Source organism: Mesocricetus auratus, unplaced genomic scaffold, assembly GCF_017639785.1.
Source record: "Mesocricetus auratus isolate SY011 unplaced genomic scaffold, BCM_Maur_2.0 Super-Scaffold_100009, whole genome shotgun sequence".
Taxonomy (NCBI): domain Eukaryota; kingdom Metazoa; phylum Chordata; class Mammalia; order Rodentia; family Cricetidae; genus Mesocricetus; species Mesocricetus auratus.
Genome location: NW_024429193.1, coordinates 62,062,958 through 62,082,824, shown reverse-complemented (window position 1 = coordinate 62,082,824; position 19,867 = coordinate 62,062,958). Strand labels below are relative to the sequence as shown.

Below are 19,867 nucleotides of genomic sequence, written 5' to 3'. Positions count from 1 at the left end.
GCCTCTCTGAGCTAGCAGGCTTTCACCCCAGCATCTGGCCCCCAAGTCTTTATTGGTAAAATCGAATGACTGAGATTTTGCTTAAAACAACGTAAACCCAAAAGAAATCACTCACTTGTGGATCGTGAATGTTTCATGATGGAAGTCCTGGCACAATAGTGGCTCTAGGGGCTGTGGGTAGAACCAGCTTTCTACTTGGACTTAAGGCCCCATTCACAGGGGAAATCAACATTTTATACTGAGAATTTAAACAAAAAAGCCCAAGGAAGTCATGGGTCCCACTGGAGAACCAACTGCTATTGATCGGTAAATGGTGTACCAGCCAAAGTGCTTCCCACATGGACTGCAGTCCATGTGCACTTAGTTTTTCATTTCCTTTGTTTTGTCCTTTTCCTTGCTCATTTTTGTACTAGGAGAAATAAGCACAAGACTCGCCAGCCTGAGGAATTTCCCCAGACTTTGCGGACCAAACCAACAGCTATAACTGCAATACTAAAAGTAACTTCAAGATTAGCTGGTATAACCTGGCGTTGGCGGCACGCGCCTTTAATCCCAGCACTCAGGAGGCACAGGCAGGTGGATCTCTGTGACTCTGAGGCCAGCCTGATCTACAAAGTGAGTTCAAGGACAGCCAGGACTGTTATCAAGGAAATCAAGGGTCCTTTGGGGTTTTAGTCTCATTAACAAAAGAATTTAGAAAGAAGACCATGTTATTTGAGTTTGGGGCTAACTATAAATATTGGCAGCTTGTTGGAGAAAAGCAAACAAGCAAGCCATACCTTCTGAGTTAGGGTCCAAGAAAGCCAGCACATTCTGCAACAGAGTCTGGCAAGCCATGCATGGCTGAAGAGGAGGTTAGTTCTCAGAGAAAGAGTAAGAAAGCCCCAAGTTTGGAAAAAGCATGCTAGAGCTTTTGTCCAGAATCCAGAAGATAAGGGAAAAGAAGGAAAAGGTATTCTGCTCAGAGTGAGAACCCACAAGAGTGGGCAGGCCTAGGGGTGGGGCACGAGTTCATGCAGGGGTGTCTAGGAAAGGTAAGTACATTAAGGGGGTAATTATGGCTCCTATCTTCTTTGCATCAGATTTCCCATGGGATGGTCTCCTGACCAGATGATTGACAGGTCTATGTGGTGATTCCCCTGCAGGCTTTATAGTAGACAGGAAAAAGCAATTCACGATGAGACAAGAATGAAACTCAGCTCAACCAGATTTTATTGTAATCAGTGCTGGACCAGGACTTCTAGAATCTGGCCCAGATCACTTTACTTTAGCCATATTTAGGCACAGCACAATTTTTTATTTGTTTTTTATTTTATTTTTAAATTTAAATTTAAATTAGAAACAAGGTTGCTTCACATGTCAATTCTAGATCCCTCTCCCTTTCCCTCCCTTCCTCCCTCACCCTCCCACCAACCCCCCCCCAATATCCCTTCATTTCCCCAGGGTTGGTGAGGCCCTCCATGGGGGTGTCCATAGTCTGTCATTTCATCCAGGGCAGGGTCTAGACCCTCCCCCAAGAGTCCAGGGTGAGAGTGCATCTCTCATTGTTGGATGAGAGCCCAAAGTCCATTTGTATACCCGGAATAAATACTGATCTACTACCCAAGGCTCAATAGATTACCTAGGCCTCCTCACTGACACCCACATTCAGGGAATCTTGATCAATCCCATGCTGGATTCCCAGGCATCAGTCTGGGATTCAAGAGCTAACCCTTGTCAGGTCAGCTGTTTCTGGGGGGTTAAACCAGCCCAGTCTTAACCCCTTTGCTCATCAGTCCTCCCTCTCTGTCACTGGATTTCTTGAGTTCAGCTCGGTGCTTAGCCGTGGGAGTCTGCCTCTGCTTCCATCAGCCACTGAATGAAGGTTCTGTTTCCCAGACTCTCTGGCCATGGGACTGTAGGCTGGCACTCCCCACATCTATGTCTAAAATCCATATATTAGAGAGTACATGCCATGTTTCTCTTTTTGTGACTGGGTTACCTCACTAGGATGGTTTCTTCTAGTGCCATCCATTTGCCTGAAAATTTCAGGATTCCATTGTTTTTTTCTGCTGAATAGTACTCCATTATGTAAATGTACCACATTTCCTCTATCCACTCTTCGGTTGAGGGGCATCTAGGTTGCTTCCAAGTTCCGGCTATTACAAATAATGCTGCTGTGAACATAGTGGAACAGACATCCTTGTTGTATGAATGGGCATCTTTTGGATATATGCCTAAGAGTGGAGTTGCTGGGTCTTGTGGTAGGTTTATTCCCATTTTTCTGAGGAATCTCCATACTGATTTCCAAAGTGGCTGTACAAGTTGTCACTTCCACCAGCAGCGGAGGAGTGTTCCCCTTTCACCACAACCTCTCCAGCATAAATTGTCATTGGTGTTTTTTTATTTTAGCCATTCTGACAGGAGTAAGATGGTATCTCAGAGTTGTTTTGATTTGCATTTCCCTGATGGCTAAGGATGTAGAGCACTTTCTCAAGTGCCTCTCAGCCATTTTAGACTCCTCTATTGAGAATTCTCTATTTAGTTCTGTAGCCCACTTTTTAATTGGATCCTTTGGTGTTTTGGAGACTTGCTTCTTGAGTTCTTTGTAAATTTTGGAGATCAGCCCTCTGTCAGATGTGGGGTTAGTGAATATCTTTTCCCATTCTGTGGGTTGCCCTTTTGTCTTGCTGACTGTGTTCTTTGCCTTACAGAAGCTTCTCAGTTTCAGGAGGTCCCATTTATTAATTGTTGATCTCACTGTCTGTGCTACTGGTGTTATGTTCAGGAAGCTGTCTCCTGTATCAATTCGTTCAAGGGTACCACCCACTTTCTCTTCTAAGAGGTTCAGTGTGGCTGGATTCACAGCACAATTTTTTTTAAAGTATTCAGACAACAATTAACTCAGCCCCAAGTACACAATTTAAGACCTATTTAATTGAGATTCCTTACAAAGTACATCTGGCTTTAATCCCAGCACTCAGTAGGGAGAAGCAGGTGGATCTCTGTGAATTCGAGGCCAGCCTGGTCTACAGAGCCAGTTCCAGGACAACCTCCAAAGCAATACAGAGAAACCCTGTCTCAAAAACACCAAAAAGGGGGGGGGGGGGACTGTTGACTCAGATATAGTGCCCAAGATCTAGGGGTCTAGGAAACTTGACTAAGGTAAACATTATGCCTGTGGGTGTCTGTATTAGCATGGCCCCAAGATAGCATAGAAGTCACTTAGGCTGTTGTAAAGCAGGAGACATCACTCATAAGCGTGGGTTTTTTGATCTAAAAGCAATGCTCAATATTTTGGGGAAAGGTCTTGGATAAGTGAAAACATAAATTCTGGGAGATACAGCAGAGCCTGTCTCATCAGACAGCAGAGGATCACCAGGTTGTAAAACTACATCATTCCTATCATTCCAGGAAGAGCAGTTATGGGCCTCATTCTGTCAAAGAAGAGAGCTGCGTGTTTAATCTTCCTGGTTTCTCCAGGGCTTCTCTACATTCACAAGACCTCTACAGGTCCAGATGAATTTGTTCTGCTGGAGCCTCTGGCTCGCCCATGCATGATCCAGACAGCCCCATTCCTGCCCAGGGGAAAGGCTCTTTTCCTCTTATATCTTCAGGATTTTTCCTATCTTCCTATCCTGCCTCAACAGTGAAAAGCTGATAAGGTGGTTTGTTCAATTTGGCCACATTGGGAAGAGGAAAAAAGAAGTCTAATGGACAAGTCAATTTTCCAGGCCCTGACTGGGGTTTAAACAGAGGGTAGAAAACATGCATAACTTAGCAGCCCTGGTGGGGGTGTGGTCTTGCTGTTCATTGACTCATCACTGTCTGAGCTTCCGACTCTCCATTAAGGTAGTCTCACTAGGTAGCAGCTTTTTTATTCTCCCTGCATAAAATTCCTGAAGAAATACTAACATCTTGAGACCCATCTTCTGAAGAACATAAGTGAGTCTTTAGAATATCTTCATTCCTGGCAATTAAGAGCACCGATGTGTTTCCAGAGGGCTTAAGTTCAATTCCCAGTATCGGCATGGCAGCTCACAGCTTTTTGTGACTCCAATCTTAGAGATCTGGCACTCTCTTGGCCTCTGTAGGCACATGGTATGTAAACATACATGCAAAACACCTCCACACATAAAATAAAATGAGACTATTTCATTCCTGCTAAGATAGTTACAGTCTCAAGCAAAGAGATGGATGGAGTGGGGTCTTGGTCAAAAGTGTTATTGAAGCTGGGCAGTCGTGGTGCACACCTTTAATCCCAGCACTTGGGAGGCAGAGGCAGGCGGATCTCTGTGAATTCGAGACCAGCCTGGTCTACAAAGCTGCACAGAGAAATCCTGTCTCAAAAAAAAAAGTATTATTGAGCTTTAGGACATAAGACTTACCCCTAGGACTCCCAACAAACCACTTAGCCTCCTGTCCCAGCATGCCAATTAAAGAGATGAGATACACAGTAGAAAAAGAGGTATAACCAGTGTGGTCTGGTTAATCGTTATCTCAGTTCTGCAAAGTGCTTCGGGGAAGTTGTAAGCCCTGTTAATTTATTTTTATGAGTACAAATAGATTTGATTCTTGAAATCTATGAAAAGATAGCATATTTTGGGTCTACTAAGAGTATCTGTAACTCCTGACATACAGAAACATTTTGTGATGTGCTATTAAGAGATACCTTTTCTTGAGGCTGGAGAGCTGGCTCACTTGTTGCTTTTGCAGAGGACCTGCATTCAGTTCCCAGCGCCCACTCACAACTGTAATGGGGTGTAATGTCCTCTCCTGAATCCTATGGACACAAAGCATGAATGTGGTGCACACATGCACATATGAGCAAACACCCGTGCACCAAACCCTAACACTCACACATAAACTTAGATCTTCTTTAAGCTGCAGAGCAACTATCCTAGTGGGATGAGAAATACCCGGAAATAAAGACGTTAAAGTATGTTCTCATGTCCTATAGAGCAATCATTTAATGGAGATTGGGTGGGGGACCTGGTGAAGACGGCGGGGGAGGAGGGGAGGGAGAGGGAGTTGGGATTGATATGTGAAACAAGATTGTTTCTAACCAAAATAAAAAATATATATTTAAAAAAAGAGAGAGAATAAGCTTTAGGCACTAAAGTTTTAAAGATGGTGGAACACTGTTCTCCAGGTACAGTACAGTTGCTGCAGTCAATGACAGAGCCATCATGAATACCCACACAAGACCCTTGTAAGATCAGACCTACTAATATTCCCTTATGTGGGGGAAGGGAGCTCATGAAGCCACGTAAGGTGGCACTCAAAAACTGCAGTGGGTGGGGCTAGAGAGACGGCTCGGTGGTTAAGTGTGTATTTTATGTTGCATGGGGCAATCAAAGAAAGAAGGTCTCTCCAGAATGTCATTCAGGCTCTGTGGCAGCAGGGAGGTCCAGCCTCTGATGGGCTGAACCTCAAGCTACTGTTCAGAAGGGTATGTGTTGATCATGACACAAAACTTGTTTTTTTGTGTAAAACATGTTCCTCATACCAAAGCCCCTTTGATCTACTCTAAATGTTCTCTGAAGGAAATCATCACTCCCCTGCAACTTCAGTCCTTACTGTGTTCTGTTTGCAGTACCCAACAATGCAAAACACTCAGGGTGTGCCAAAGCCATGTGACAGATGGAAGTCTCCCTCAGAAAAACAACTCTATAAAGTATAGAAAACAATCACTTTTCTCTCCAATGATTTCTTCAAGGTCTAAGTACCTCCAACAAACAACTATTACAGTCTAAAGTTACCCTGGATACAGTGAGAAACAACTATTTCATTCTAATGTGTACCCTGGATACAATGACTCTACTAGATTCCCACTACAGTTATGAGTGTTGGCTGCTGTTCCAGGGGACCCAGGTTCAGACTCAAACCTGAAATCATGTACAAGAAACTAGATATGGCAGTACTCTATATGACCACTAATGTCACAGCAGAAAGTTTACATATAGATATATAATAATCTTATAAGTTTTAAGGTATATTTGTACCTTAAAAGTTTTAAAGAGTCAAAATAAAACCAAAGAATTATGGTATTAGTGGCAATAGAAAAGTCCCTTAATTTTGGTTTTCTTCTGTCCCATACCAGGTGTCTCTTCTGACATGAGATAAAGATTTTGGATTTTCCTTTAACAAGCATGCTTAGATTTAGAGAAGGAGAGAGCCATGTTCCAACTCCAAAGTTAGCTTTAATTTTTAATTGAATTGGGACCACAAAAAAATACCATTTGCCTTTTATGTTTGTAGAGAGCATCAGAATCAAATATTCTACCCTCTTGGATGTATGCTATACCATTAGACCAATTTACTCTTCTTGGGACATATTTTCTTCTTGATTCATGCTTCTTTGGCTGTCTCATTTGTCCAGTGGTCTTCAGATTCCTCAGTTGGATTCTCTTATTCTCCTGGAAATACAAAAACAAAACCCTGTCCCAACCCTAGCTTTGGGAAGTTCCTTTGAGGGGTGCAGGTTACATCTTATCAAATGAAAGGCATTTGTTAGTCTTATAAGTTAGTTTAAATTTAATGCCATACTGTTTGGCGAACTATCACCTCTCCTGCTAAAGAGGTCTCTCCTGTTCAAACCTAACTTTATCAATCTTGATGGTATCCATAGTTTTATTCTCCTGTAGAAACAAAAGCAAAACCTTTTCCCCAATGTAATACATATCCTGGTTGCCATTCTCAAGTCAACACATCTTTAAAGTATACAGGCTGATTTAATTCAGCAGCTGTTTTTTCTACTGCCCAATGTCTCTCTGTAGCTGTTGTTCCTTTCTCATTAGCAATTAAAATATTTAAAGTTAATAAATCACTGGGTAATCTATCTCTGGAGGTCTTTATTACCCCTTTCTGCTTATTAGCATATCTTTTAAAGTGTGATTAGATCTTTCTATACCTGCTTGTCCTGTAGAATTGTGTGGTATAACTGTAACGTGCTTTATGTTGTAATATTCAAAAACTTTCATTTTACTAGAGACATATACTAAAGAATTGTCATTGTCAATTACAGGTATTCCCATAATGGTCATGACTTCTAATGAATGTGTAATTACAAAGTTTCCAGAACTTAAAGCAGTTGCCCATTGAAATCCTGAATATGTATCTATGACATGGTACACATACTTTAATTTTTCAGTCTCCACAAAATTAAACACACCCATTTGCCAAATTTCATTCCTTTGAGTAACCTTTGGGTTACTTCCTACAGATAATGGAGATTGAGTATACTAAGAACAAGTAGAGCCGGGCGGTGGTGGCGCAAGACTTTAATCCCAGCACTCGGGAGGCAGAGGCAGGCGGATCTCTGTGAGTTCGAGGCCAGGCTGGACCAACAGCCTCCAAAACAATACAGAGAAACCCTGTCTCATAAAAACCAAAAAAAAAAAAAGAACAAGTAGAACAAATTCCTTATAATTTCCTTGGCTTTTTACAAAGTGATAGAAAAATCTTTCTTCATACTTTTACGATTAGCACATTGTTTCTTATGAAATTCTAAGACTTCTAGCATATTTCCTACCAATAACTGATCAATTTCATCATTATCTTATGATAAGGGGCCTGGTATGGGATCTGATATGTGTTATATACAATAGATAATTTCTATTTCTGATTACTTGTTGTAATTGTATAAATAACAAAGTTAATTTTGAATCACCTGGAATAAGTTCAGGAGGTTCAATATATGAAACAACTCTTTCTGCATATTGAGAATCAATAACTACATTAAGAGGTTCCAGAAATGTAATAATACCATAAGAATAGCAAATAATTCTGACTTGTGAACAGAATCATAAGAGCTTTGAGCCACTTATTTTTTCTGGCTGATAACCTGCCTTTCCTGAATTATTTGAATCAGTATAGAATGTAGGGGCTCCAGAAACCAATTAATGTGTGTGTGTGTGTGTGTGTGTGTGTGTGTGTGTGTGTGTGTGTGTACTGAAGTCTCTTGCTTTTGGGATATTTGTTGTTTAGCTCTCCCAAAAAAATTACTTCAAGCTCTTTTCCAACATTCATTTTCTGCCCACAATGAGGAAATTTCACCATTAGTAAAAGTTATCACAATTTCTGCTGAGTCTATTCCTGCTAATTGACAAAGTCTCAATTTTCCTTTCAGAATCAATTCAAAAACCTTTTCTACATAGGTTTTTAATTTTTTACTCTATTTATGTGGCAAAATATCCATTCTAAAATACTATCTTTTCGCTGCATATGGGAGGCCTGGTGTTGGTGGCGCATGCCTTTAATCCCAACACTTGGGAGGCAGAGACAGGTGGATCTATGTCAGTTCGAGGCCACCCTGCTCTACTGAGTGAGTTCCAGGGCAGGATCCAAAACAATAAAGAGAAACCCTGTCTCAAAAAAAAAAAAAAAGAAAAGAAAAGAATTCCTACGGGAGAATGCATAGAAGTTAAAATAACCAGGATACAGTCAAGCTCTGGATCCAACCAGTGCACATATTCATCCTGTAATATACTTTGGATCAAAGCCAATTCTCTCTCAGCCCCAAATGATAATTTAATTTTTCCCCCCTTTGGTTTTTCCGCGACAGGGTTTCTCTGTGGCTTTGGAGGCTGTCTTGGAACTAGTTCTTGTAAACCAGGGTGATCTCGAACTCACAGAGATCCACCTGCCTCTGCCTCCCGAGTGCTGGGATTAAAGGAATGCCCTACCACCGCCCAGCAGTAGGGCTGATTTAAGACTCACTTCTTTGTATTATGGTGCATTCCTTTAATCCCAGTACTTGGGAGGTAGAGCCACCTGGATCACTGTGAGTTTGAAGCCAGGCTGGTCTACAGAGTGACTTATAGGACAGTCAGGCTATGAGTCTCAAAACATACACCCACACACAAACATACACACACACACAACAACAACAACAACAATAACCTCCCCCAAAGAAACTTCTATAACTCTTTACTTTAAATTGGTTTTAAATGGTTTTATTGGCAGCAGGTCTTTGACACACATCACTGTACCAAGCTACCAGGCTTTTTCTTTTTGACCACCAAATCATGACACACAGACTTATTATTAATTTTGAATATTAGGCATATTTCTGGCTAGCTTTGTAAGCTTACATTAACCTGTTTCTCTTTATCTACCTTTACCTCAGGACTTATCACCTTTCTTAGATCTGCATATCTTACTTTCACTGCTTCTCTGTCTGTCTGGCATCTGCCTGGCTTCTTGCCCTTGGCATGTCCCTCATTCACTCCTTCTTCTCCTGTTCTCCCCCTTCTTCATGCCGAACCTAGATTTGTCCTCCTATTTATTCTCTCTGCCTGTCAGCCCCTCCTATGCTTTTCCTGCCTAGCTGTTGACCACTCAGCTCTTTATTAGACCAATCAGGTGCCTTAGTCAGGCAAAGTGAAACAAATTCAACACATCTTTACGTAATTAAGCACATGCATCGTAAACAAAAGTATCACGCCTTTGCACAGTTAAAGTAATAGTCTGCCACATAAACAAATGTAGCACATGTTTGCTCAGTTAAAATAATAGTCTACGACATATTATGGGATCCAACCAGCCCGTCAAGACAGATCTCACCCTGGCAATGAAGGACGGCAGTGATGAAAGCATGGCTGGTGAACCAGCAATGTCCTCAGAGACACAGGGCGGGGAGTGGTCAGAGTCCAGATGAAGTCACGCTGGCCATGGCAGTGCTTCTCTCCAACACCTGGGGCACGGGGTGGGGAATCATGACCTTCAGATCAGTTGGGGCTTCATAGGTGACCCTGTCTGAAGCCAGCACCGTGGTGGAGCTGCTTGTTCCAGACCTTCTGTTGAGGCCAGGTTGTTTCTGCTCTAAGTCGCTCCGTATTTCTATAGAATTTGATTTATGACTGCTCTGCCCTGACAAACTTCATTTACAAATGGCTTCTGACACCGTTTTGAGGGAGGAGAATGATGAACTCTTGCATAGACGAGTGAACAGCACCATCTATTGGCGCCACCCATGCAGCCCATTCCTGGTTGTGAAAACAGGATGCCATGCTATAAGTTATCAGGGTGAAATGAGACTAGAGGGACACATGGCCACCTTAACGTTCTCTCAGAGTAGCCAGGCCCCCCAAACTACCAGAAATATCAGGCTAGGGGAGGGTATAACTCACTCACCTGGACTCTGTAACATGGTGAACACCTATCAATTATATTGGCAGAGGCACCACGCAAACCTGTCACCTAATACTTGGTGTGCACACTAAGGATGAGCAGAGGTCTCCTGACTGTCCCTGGGACTTTATCTTGGCTCAGCCCCCTGATGCTGCTGTGGCCTACTTGACTGCCACCTGCTCACCTGAACCTTCCACTCCCTGCTCTACCTGGTTTGGCTCCCTCACCTGTGTCCATCTTCACTTACACCCTGACTTTCCTACAGCTGGGTCTCCATAGCAACTGCCACTTCTTTGTAGTCCATTTGGCATTCATCTTATCCATAGGACCCACATTTCTATCAGCCTGCTTCTGAAGCCTCTGAAACTAGCTGAAGCCTCTTTAACTTGTATTTGTTCTGTAAACCACATGCACATGCATATACCTAGTGTGTGCTGTCGCTGTGTGATACAAAAGTTAATAGCAACTGAGGTTAAGATAAAAGAATCTACATTCATTTTGGCCAGATGACCAAGGTAGATGGGGTTATCTGGCAAGTTGCTGTCATTAGAACCTTTATACCTTATTGATTTACTGTTAGTCAATAAACTCTGACATTGTGGAAAACCACAAAAATCTCCATCCACGGTTCTGGCATAGCAAGCTCACTACACCTTCCCAAAGTATAGAAACTTTTTTTTAAAGAATTATTTATTATGTATAGTGTTCTGCCTGCATGTCTCCCTGCCTGCCAGAAGAGGGGGCATCAGATCTCAGTATAGATGGTTGGAAGGCACCATATGGTTTCTGGAAATTGAACGCAGGACCTGTGGAACAGTAGCCAGTGCTCTTAACCTGAGTCATGTCTTCAGACTGTAGACATGATTCTTATACCTATCTCAAACTGAGTGCTGCCCTAAGTCCTGCTTACATTGTGTTAAAGATGTTTGTTTCAGACACAGACATATTTTACCTTAAGACTGAGATGTAGAAATAGAGTAGGGGAAATGTAACCATCCTGACAGGAATGAAAGTACTGTATAAAGAGACGCTAATGAGAAGTTAAGAGTACACACTGCTCTTCCAGAGGACCCAATCTAGTGCTGCCCCAAAGAAGCCTTATCTGCATTTTATTGCCTGTGGACAATTACAGTTCGATATGAATGAAGTGTTTCCTCTAAAGACTCAAGAGCAGAAGGCTTGGCTTCTACCTTATGGATACGAGCATTGAAGGTCACTTGATTATAAGGACTCTGACCTAATCGACTGATTAATCCCTTGATAGATCCATGACTGATGGCACTACTGGGAGGTAATGGAAACTTTCTGAGGTGGAGCCTAATTGAAATAGCAGTGTGTTGTTGGGGGCTATGTCTGCCTCTCAGTTTCCAGTCTGCCATAAAGTGAGCTGCCTAGCTCCACCATGTGATCCCCACCATGGTGTTCTACCTCAGCACAGCCTAAATGATGAAACCAAACGACCATTCACTGAAATTTTTGAAATGGGGAGTCTAAATGGAAAGGTTTCAGTCTGGGCTCAAGCACAACACTGAGAAAGATGGTCCTTTTGGGTAAAAGTGTATTAGAAGAGTTGGTAAAGACAGACAGACAGCATAGCAGAGGGAAGTTCAGGCCCATGAGGCATAGTGAAGTTTCTCTATTTGTCTCAGAAGAAACCGGAGGCTTCATATTGAGATCAGGCTGTCTCTAGTTCTCCGGTGGTGACACGGCAATGACAGGGAGTCTTGTACTAGCCGGAAGGACTCCGAGGAGACTCTAAGGAGTGAGGGAAGAATGAAGGAGGGGCCCATCTAGGCGACAGGCACCCTCTATATGGGTGGCCTTGTGAAGTCCCAAGAATTCCCTTAGGGAAGTGACAATGCTGCCTGCTGTCCTGGAATCTGGGCACCTGGGTAATCCGTTAGGAGTTCAGAGAGTCACAGTAGAAGGGCTGCCATTTTCCCTGTGGTGGCAATAAGAACCAGGCTGCTACGTGCACATGGCACAGTGAGCCTGTAGCCCTAAACTTAGCTAAATTGTCCTGTGAGTTATTTCTTTTAATCATGATGAAAAATTAATGCAGTGGCCTAACGTACATGTCAAATACAACCAGAAGACAAGACTGCCAAGGCTTTGTGACAACACCTGCGAAATCTGCCTTAAAGTAAGGAAACAGTTTTCCCACTAATGGCAACTGACATCATTCCCTGGGCTGAGCTTGTTCATACGCTGCAATGCACTTTGCTCATGATCACACCAGAGTGAGACTGGGAGCCGGGGAGGTGGGCTAGAGAGAAAAATGTAGATCCACATAAAGGTGTGGAAGGAAAACGTGCCTGGCAGGATTTCAGTTGGGGGGGGGTGATTGCTAGAACTTCTACAAGGCTGTCCAGAGAAGACAAATGACAGGCACAAAGAACCTGTACTGTCTCAGCTCCCATCTATAACCAGATAACAGGCAAAAATGGTATATTATTCCTTCAGCTTCACATCTAATATGCCAAGTTCCAAGAAACACAAGATGCCACAACAACCCACTCCCCTGTAGGCATCAGAATTAGTTGAAAGTGTGCATGGAAATAAGTGGTGGCCTTTGCTCAAAGGTATGTGGCTTGGGAAGCTGTGAGCTCTGCCACTTCCCAGGCACGGCTTTCAACTCTACTGGAGTTTTCATGGGGAAGCAGCTGCCAGTTTCACCTCTATGGGGCCTCAATCCCATCTGCTGAGCCTTCCCTATTGTTCCAGGGCTACAGTGTGTACCAGAAATTCTCCCAGGACCTGGGGCCTCCTGTGGCTTGGCCACCCCAGCTTAACCAGCTCTGGTTCTGGAGCGAGCATCCAACTGATCTTATGGCTATGGAAGAATGACTGGTAGGGTGACTTGGGGGATGATGGCCAGGGAGTGAGAAGAGAAAGGAGACAGGAAGAGGTCTTGTAAAAGCTGATGGCTCTTGGGCAAGCAGGTTTATTAAGTAAAGAATCTTATATACCTTTTGTGTAAGCCAAAAGGAAACAGTCAACATAAAGCCATTATGCAATGGGATGAAGCCAGCAGGAAGCTTATCAAGAAATGTTACACAATGGGAATACAGGCTACCTCAAAAGCAGCACAGATGAAGCCCACAGCAGCCTTGGAGATGACAACCATAGCCCCTTAAGGTGGGAAGAGTTGGGTTCTCAGGATCCAAGGCTGCAGCTCCCCCAAAGCTCTGGCCCTAGACCCTTATTGGCTCTCCCAAGCACATTCCTGGTTTTAGAGAAGGAACTTCTCCATACATCAGGGCCTCATAGGAAAGGTACCAAGGCCCTGGCCCTAGGCTATAACTGGCTCTGTCAAGCATGTTCCCCTGCTTTAGAGAAGGAGTCATGTTCCTTCATTCATCAGGACTTAGGGAAAGCCTCAGGTTGGCACTCAACAGCTATCCCTAAATGTTCAGGGCAAGTAGTTGATATTTGACCATTCTCATCCCCCAAATGTCAGTTTCTCATGGTTTAGTCTAGACTTTCAGTAAAAGGAGAGAAAGGAAGGAAACAGAAGCCCCCAAAGTATCTATTGCTTGCACTATGAAGCAAAATATGACCTTGTGAGCTGCAATAATAGCTGATGTGGGAAGATGTCTGTGGATGCAATAGTGGTATGAATGTTATGGGGTAACCCACTGCTTTCTAATTGGATTCAAGGTCTGCTCCACAGGAGGAAACATATGTCTGGTACTGTAAATCTGGTCAAGGGCCCTTGGCTGGGGAACATGTCGGCCCCAGAGGTCTACCATTATTTTTCTAAAAGTGTCTCTATACTCACACATCAGTGCACTCTCAGGCTACATCAAATAAGTTTATCTGTGCAGTGGATGGTAGCTAACGAGGAAACTCACAAGTGGGTGGGGTACACAGCATAGGTGTTTAGGGAGTGCTCAGCCACAGATGGGCTTTCTGTAGCACATCCACTCCCCACAAGGCCAGGGACCATCGTGGAAGACAGGATAGAGAAACTGGTAAAGCCGGAGGTCAGGGAGGACTGGAGCAAAGCAGTGTCTTCTGGATGGACACCACGAGACTCACAGTAGTGGCTGTTCCCTTCATAAGACCTGTACAAGATCAAACCAGTCACTATCCCAGGATGGCTCACGAGTTCCCCAGCGCTGGTTGAGAAGTCATTGTCAAGCACCTCTGGGGAAGAAGAGTTTCTTTTTTTAAAAGGAGTGTGGCTTTTGCTGTTGGCCATGCTCCAGTGGATTGTTCACATCCGCGAGTATATGGGTCCAAACAATGGAGTCAGTGGACTATTGTTTTTAAAAAGAGACAGTACACAAAGTTGGGAGGCAGCAAGGGTGGATCTGGGATGAGTTTGATGGAGGGATGGGGAGATAAATGACCAAAATGTATTGTGTACATGTATAAAATTATCAAACAATTAATAAGAATAACATTTAAAAACAAGAAGCAAACTGTGGGAGGCCGGAGGGATGTGCGGCAATGAAGAGCAAGTGTGTCTGGCTCTTCTGGAGGACCTGAGCTTGACTCCAAGTTCCAGAGGACCTGCCACCTTCCTCTGGCCTCTCCAGACACCCACATGCATGGTATACACTCACACATCCAGACACAATTACATCTAAAGAACAATAAATCTTCTAAAGACAGGGCCTCACTATATAGACCACGCTGACATGGAGCTTATAGAGATCTACCTATTTCTGACTCCTGACCAATAGAATAAACGTGTGCGTCACCTCACCTGACCAAAAATAAATCTTTAAAGCAAACAAACAAAGCAGAAGCAAAATACGGTGGCTAAGCTTGCTGTGGTGACAAGCACCCTTAGCCCTGCATTAGGAGGCAGAGGCATGTGGATCTCTGTGAGTTGTAGGCCAGCATGATCAACTTAGAAAGCTCCTGGTCCTATCTCAAAAAACAAAAACAAACAAAAGATGACTAGAGAGATGGGTACTTGCCACTAACTTTGATGAGCTGAGTTCAATCCTTGAGACCCACATATTGGAAGGAGAGAACCAACTTCCTCAAGCTGTCCTCTGACCTGTACACATACGCTTTCATGGCACATACATGTCCCCACACATACATATGCAAATAAATGAAAAAACAAAAAGCAAATATGTTTTCTAGCACATTAATTTCTCAATTTATTTGAGCACCTGAAACACACATGTACGTGGGCACGTGCACGCGCACACACACACACTCACACACATACACACACACACAGGGTGGGGGAGAGAGAGAGAGAGAGAGAGAGAGAGAGAGAGAGAGAGAGAGAGAGAGAGAGAGAGAGAGAGGGAGGGAGGGAGGGAGGGAGAGGGAGAGAGGGAGAGAGGGAGACGGAGAGACATTTTCAAAGGGAAATTTGGATTCAGGGACAACAGAGAGATGATGTAGAGATATGATGGGAAACCATGCTGTGTCTAAAAACCAAGCAATGCTGGAGGCTCCCTTGATAGTAGCTAGAAGAGAGATGCAAATAGTTCCCATCCAGAACCTTAAGAAGGAGCAAGACATTATTAGTACTTTAACCTTAGACTTCTGGCCTCTGGGACTATGACAGTGAAGTTTCTGTTGCTTTAAACCACCTAGCTTGTAGTTCTACATTATAATCTCAGAAAGCCTTCTTCCAGTGATGACAAACTACAGTGATAAGATACAATAGCATAGGTTGAGGAAAAAATGAACAACAGTTTAATCTCTAGGACCCCAGACAACAGATGTGTGTGATCCATTCCCATAGGAACTATTTAAATCTATCACCTTGTAAGATTTGAAATAAATTATTTAGTTCTTGAGCTATTAATCTGATTGGGGTCCATAGCCAGTTAATATCTCCCAGCAGTTTTTGAAAATCATTAACACTTTGTAATTGATCTCTCTGGATTTGTACTTTCTGTGGTTGAATTTTCTGTAAATCTATCCTATATCCTAGGTAATTAATAGAATCTCTTCTTTGTATTTTTTTCAAGAACATTATGTCATCTCCAACAAGGTAAAATTCTATTTACTTCATCAAATATTTTTTCTGATGTATCTGCATCTGAATCAGCTAGTAAGATATCATTCACATAATGGTAAATTATAGATTGAGGAAACAGTTTACTTATTATTTCAATACCTGTTGTACAAAATAATTGACACAAGATGGGGCTATTTAGCATCCCTTGTGGAATAATTGTCCACTGATACCTTTTAACAGTCTGGGGATTATAAGTAGGCACTGTGATGGCAAATTTTTCCCTATCTGTTTTTGTAAAGGTGTAGTAAAAATGGTTTTTTTAAATCAATCCTATAATAGACCATCCTTAGGTAATAGAGAAGGCAAGGGAATTCCAGGCTATAAAGAGCCCATTGGCTGGATCATCTTAATAATAGCTTTCAACTCTGTTACCATTCTCCTTTTTCCAAATTTCTTTTTAATGATTTATATAATTTTTATTTTATGTGCATTGGTATGAGGATGTCAGATCAACTGGAACTAGCCAGCTGTCAGATGCAATGTGTCAGATGCAATGTGCAGTGTCAGATGCAATGAATTGAACTCAGGTCCTCTCAAAGTGCAGCCAGAGCTCTTAACCATGGAGTCATCTCAGCAGCTCCCAAATTTCTTTTCAATGACAAATATAGGTGGATTCCAAGGATTGGTCAACTCTTCAATATACTGAGTATTTAGCATTTCCCAGCAGCAAAGTGGTATGGATATTCAGTCACACTGTAAACCCTGAGTTTGCATTTGCATTAATTAAATAAAATCCACCTTGAATCAGGGGGCGGAGGCAATGAGTAGCTGATGGGAATTGGTCATCAAGAAACCAGCAATTCGGATAAAGAAGATGCGCAGGAAGGGAAGGGCAGGGACTAGAGTTTGAGCTTCTAGGAGGAAAGAAACAAGCCTCTTGCAGAGTCTCTTGTCAAAAAGCAAGGTCAGCTCATAGCTACTCAACCTCTCTGAGCTGGCAGGGTTTTACCCCAGTCTTTGACTCCTGACTCTTATTGATAAATAGAATGATAGAGACTTAATTCAAACCTACATATCATGGCCGTGGCAAAGCTGGGGCCGTGGGACTGGCCTGAATGGCCAGCAGGACGCTGACTGTGGGGCTGTGGGTCCACAGGCAATAATTAAGATATCAGTAGATTTGTGTACAGTCGCTAATCCAACAGAAAAAAAGTCAGCAAAGGGTTGCCTTTCCTGCCCCTTGCTGATCTGCATTCATTAGCCACACCTGCATATTTCAGAAGACTGGAGCCATCTGTTTGAATTATCTCTAGAAAAGAAAAAACATTGTTTCTAGGAATGCCTTGCCTACAATCCCTTTTCAGATGACCTTGTTTGCCACATTTAAAACATCTGACATTTTGATTTTTCTTAAAACTTTAGAAATCACTTCTATTAAAGCAGCATCATAAGTGGAGATTCAATATTAGCTGTATTTTCTAAGCCATTGCCTTTAAAGGCCTAATCATCCTTTCACATTCTGAATTAGCATTTTCAAAAGCCAAAGATTCAATTAATATTTTTCTAACTTCTGGATCTGATATCATTCTGTTTACAACTGGTCAATGTTTATTTAAAAAAAGTCAGTGAAGGCTTCTTTTGGGCCTTGTGTAATTTTAGTAAATGACTCAGTCCTCTTTTTTGATTCTTTAGTCTTTTCCCAAGCATTCAAAGATGCTATATGGCATAGAGCCAAAGTGTAATCATCAAATCCAAGCTGGCTTTACAGCCAGCATACTGGCCTTCACTGAGAAACAGGTCTTGGAAAATATCAATACCTCTAGCCTATTTCATTGTTTTATGGCCCTAGATCCAACTTTACACCATGTTTGCCATTGTAACTGAGGCCCAGCTTCCAATATTGCTAAAGCTAAATCTTTCCAGTCTTGGGGGATAATCTGTTCTAAGTTGCTTATGAATTTAATAACAGGGTGAATGCATACCACATGAAATAACTGCCTCCTTAAATCTCCTCAAATCAAACATTTCTACAGGATTCCAGTTGACTTTTGCATAGCCTCAGGTCATTCTTGTATGGTAACTGGATAAACTAAGGTTGGTTTTCTATTAACCCTGGGCGAGCAGTCCAAGTTTCATCATGCAAGGGTGCAGGAGGTTCTGCTCTAAGCTCCTCTGTGTCTGAATATTTTTCTTAATTTTGTTAGTAGGTCTTTCTAAGACTTGAATCTTATCAGTCAATTTTTCATACTTGGCACAGTTATCAAACCATTTTTAAGGATAAGATAGGAATTACCAAACTGATAATAATTATAATCAACATTATGTCAATCCTAGCTAAGTTGGTTATCCATTCGTTTATTTTTTTTCCATTTTCAAGCCATCCATTGTAGAACTATACAGAGTCCTAACTCCCTGCCGTGTAGGCTGACTTTTCTTGGGGTCACCAGATCACAAAAAAAAAAAAAACATGGGGGCTTATTACTAACTAAGAAAGCTCAGCCTTAGCTCAGGTTTGTTTCTAACTAGCTCTTATAACTTAAATTAACCCATTTCTATTATTCTACATGCTGCCATGCAGCTCGTGACTTTTACCTCTGCTCCTGCATGTCCTGCTTCTCCGCCTCTCTTGGCGTCTCCCCAGCACCTAGATTCATCTCCTCTTCCTTTCTCTCTCTGACCAGAAATCCTGTCGAACTTCTTCCTGCCTAACTATTGGCATTCAGCACTTTATCAAGCCAATCAGGAAGCACCCTGGCAAAAAAAACAAAAAAACACATCTTCACGGTGTCCAGAAAGATTATTCCACAACACTGCGGTGTAAATAACATTCCCCCTTTCTTAACGTGGGAAAGATTTGTTTTTAATAAAAAGTAATTCCCTCCTTAAGAATCCCGAAGTGTCTCACCAGATCTGCAAACTTTTCTGCTTCTTCACATCAGTGACTGCAAAGCTGTGCGGAGCGGGTGGGGTGTGTGAACAGCACAGCGGCAGCAACACTCGCTGGGGTGGGGCTGGGGGCCATAATGGGGTGCCCAGGCAGCAGGGCTAGCACAGTGGGGCGGGGATGCCGCTGTGCTGCGAGGTCGGGTCTGAGGGCACAGAAGGTGGGTGTGTGGCTGCTGCAGTACAAGAAGTATGGAGGCAGCTGAGAAGACCGAGAAGTGACTCAGGGAGTGGACCCAAGAAAAGTCTGCGGCCCACGAAGAGGCAGAGCAAGCGGCCTGAGAATCGGATGTAGGGGTACAGGCAGGAGAAGCCCACGTAAAATGAGGCTAGGGCACAGCACGGTATGCAAGGTTATGAGGCCTCCTGAATGCGGCGATTGGGTTCTAGGTGGGTGGCAGGAGGTGCCTGAGGCCAGGGTGTGCTAAAGCCAGTGTCTGCTGTGGCTTTGGAGGCTGCAGAAGCACGTGGGACAGTGTGTCCCATTAGTGGCAGCATAAGCTGCTGTGTGCTAGTGTGCCCTCATGCCACGCATTGGAAGCCAGATGAAGTGTTTATGTTAATTGTTCTGTTCCAAACTTGGGAGTCAAACACTGGGGTAAAAAATGATAGGTCGCTGGGCTTTGGTGGAGCACGCCTTTAATCCCAGCACTTGGAAGGCAGAGGCAGGTGGAGCTCTGTGAGTTTGAGACCAGCCTGGACTACAGAGCAAGTGCCAGGACAGGCTCCACAGCCACAGAGAAACCCTGCCTCGAAAAAACAATAAAAAATAAAAATGATAGGTTAAGAAAGCAGCGGAGGAATGACCATCTGGCCCTCTCCCCATTTCCCAGATCATAAGGTCAATAATCTTATTAAGCCTCTCCCTACTCC

The 19,867-nt window shown here is 43.0% G+C and overlaps 1 long non-coding RNA gene across 1 annotated transcript in view; it reads right to left on the bottom strand.

Moving 5' to 3' along the window:
• Positions 1-8,895: 8,895 nt before the first annotated feature.
• Positions 8,896-19,867, bottom strand: part of LOC121142416 — a 43,705-nt gene continuing 32,733 nt past the window's right edge. Inside the window, exon 4 of the long non-coding RNA XR_005879436.1 lies at positions 8,896-9,676. This is a non-coding gene — a long non-coding RNA (uncharacterized LOC121142416). The remainder of the gene's footprint in view (positions 9,677-19,867) is intronic.